We start from the raw sequence: 2,683 nt of genomic DNA, 5'->3' as shown, positions 1-2,683 counted from the left end.
CGGAGCTTGCAGTGAGCTGAGATCCGGCCACTGCACTCCAGCCTGGGTGACAGAGCGAGACTCCGTCTCAAAAAAAAAAGAATCAGAACAAAAGCTGTACCCTCAGTGTCTCAGTTACCCTTTGCTGCATAACAAACTACTACAAAATTCGGTGGATTAAAACAAATAGTCTTCTCTGCGCTTTGCTGGAGCTCACTCATGTGGTTACACTCAGCTGGAGGATCAGATGGGCTGCAGGGTCCAAGATAGTCTCACTCACTTGTCTGATACTTGGTGCTGGCTGTCAGTTGGGAAGCCTCAGTTCACCTAATGGCTTTTCATCTTCCAGTAAGCACAAGTTTCGTCACATGGAGGTCTCAGGGTAGCATTCTACGAATGCAAAGGCATTCGTAGTGAAAATTCTGTTAAGTCCCAGCCTCCAGAACTCACACAACATCACATCTGGCACATGCTCTTTGTCAAACAAGTCACATGATTAGCCCAGCATCTAGGTCTAAAGAAATAGACTCCACTTCTGGATGGAAGGAACAGCAAAGTCATATTGCACAGGAGCCTGGATACAGTGATTGGAGAAATGTGTGCCCATTAAATAGTCTACCATACCTAGTTACAAAGGCCAACTTTTCAGTTCATAGAACAGGTCGACATCTCATCCCAGGCCCTTGAAATGACAAATGTCCAATGTCAGTGTGTGTCAAGCATTTGAAAAATAGCTTGTACAACACTTACCAATATTCCACACAATTTTCAAAAAGACAGAAGACTAATCCAGAACCATGTATGGTAAACAATGTTTTTCTGATCAAACCAAGAACTTGGCATCATTAGCATCATGCTTTATGTGCTCATACAATATTTCCTATTATGTGAAAGCAGCCTTCGTGTCCTATAAGGAAGTGCAGTTACTCCGAATTCACCAAGAGCTCACCATGGGCCCTCTGGGCTATCACTTCTAAACTGAACAGCGCTGTAAATATTCTTTTAAGCAAGTTCCATATGCCAACAACTGTGATAGAAGTTTTTTCCTTAGATGGAAAAAATATATGAGGGGCATAATGAAATGGTAAAAATTTTCCCTGAGTGCTTTGTGAGAACAGAGGAAAGAAGCCTCATCGTCCCTAATCTGGAAGATAACTCCACTGAAACAATGATTTAACCACCATGAAGATATATCTTCTTTCTCTATTATCACGCTTTTTACTATATTTTTAAATTTTAGATGATGTTCTAGAGAAACTACAAGTAAAAACAAAACTTCTTTTCCCAAAATGATGTAAACAGAGAAGGTCGGGCAAAATTCAGATCCACTTTATGTTATTTAAATTTCAGCAACAGCATCTACATTTTACAGCTTTTAGTAAGCTTTCACTAGCTATGTCTTGATGTACATAAAGACAGATAAATAACAAAATTAATAGTAATTATTTTGTCTCATTCAAAGATCTCCATTACTTGTGCTATAAATAACACTGGTCATTAATACTTGTCTACAAACTGTAAGTACTTTTAAATTGTATCTCATTACAGCAAACACCTACAAAACATAACTCCTTGTCCTTTCCTTCTAGGTAAAGAATCGCTGGATTACAGAGAGGTTCATTTCCTACACATATGCATATGCCTTTGTGTACTGAAAGTGAAAGATTTCTTTCAATTTTAAATGTTTCCCTTGGACAATGATCAATTTTTGTGAGTGGTGTTTTATCTTTTAATTTATTTTAACTGCTTAAAATGGACCAGCTGCAGAGTGGGAAGTGTGTTGACATTTATCTGAAGTCTTATCTTTATTAAATCACTTGTATTATTATACTACATAAACAACTTAATAAACACAGCAAATACTTATCTAACTGGAGTCAGTAAGTCTATTGAGCCAGCCAAATTACTCTTAATTTTCTGAAAAAGATAAAACCTCCTGTATCAGCTGAGTCACTGGGGAAATTAAGTCTTCAGTTATCAAATCTGTTACGAAATCCGAAGTACCCCCCATGAGTACCTGAAGTGCTTTTGATTCTTTCTTTTCTATAGACACCCAATGGAACTGGATAGTGACCTTTCTACTCATTCCACTTCACAAATGTAATTCTTTTTCCACCCTCCCCCAATACCCCAATAACTTTCAGTTGCCCTTTGCCATACTAAAGGATGTTATCAAGAGATTGTTTAGTTTTCTTTAAATATTTATAGTCACATTCATAATGAAAGAACAATGTGATGGGATCTTCCCTAACTGAAGTCAAATGGAAGGTTTAAAATGTTCTCTGTAGTCCAACGCTGGACTGTCCAATATGGTAGCCACTAGTCACATTAACATTTAAATTAATTTAAAATGCAAATTAATTAAAATGAAATACAATTTAAAATTCAGTTTCTCAGTCACACTAGCCATGTTTGAAGTGCTCAGTAGCTATTTGTGGCCTAGTGCTACCTGAATGGACAACACAGAGACAGAATATTTTCATGATCACAGGAAGTTCTACTTTCAATTGCATGTTAAAGTACTTTTGTTGCATTTTTTAATGCCAAAAAAAAAGTCTATTGGCCGGGCGCGGTGGCTCAAGCCTGTAATCCCAGCACTTTGGGAGGCCGAGGCAGGCGGATCACGAGGTCAGGAGATCGAGACCATCCTGGCTAACACGGTGAAACCCCGTCTCTACTAAAAAATACAAAAAACTAGCCGGGC

General features: G+C 38.2%; 1 long non-coding RNA gene across 1 annotated transcript in view; it reads right to left on the bottom strand.

Moving 5' to 3' along the window:
* Positions 1–2,683, bottom strand: part of LOC105513322 — a 150,425-nt gene that overhangs the window by 133,127 nt on the left and 14,615 nt on the right. The gene's annotated exons all lie outside the window — the stretch shown is intronic.

This window comes from Colobus angolensis, unplaced genomic scaffold (genome assembly GCF_000951035.1).
Source record: "Colobus angolensis palliatus isolate OR3802 unplaced genomic scaffold, Cang.pa_1.0 Scaffold229, whole genome shotgun sequence".
NCBI classification, from domain to species: Eukaryota; Metazoa; Chordata; class Mammalia; order Primates; family Cercopithecidae; genus Colobus; species Colobus angolensis.
Note: the sequence above shows the minus strand (reverse complement) of the source record. Positions and strands in the feature narration are given on the sequence as shown.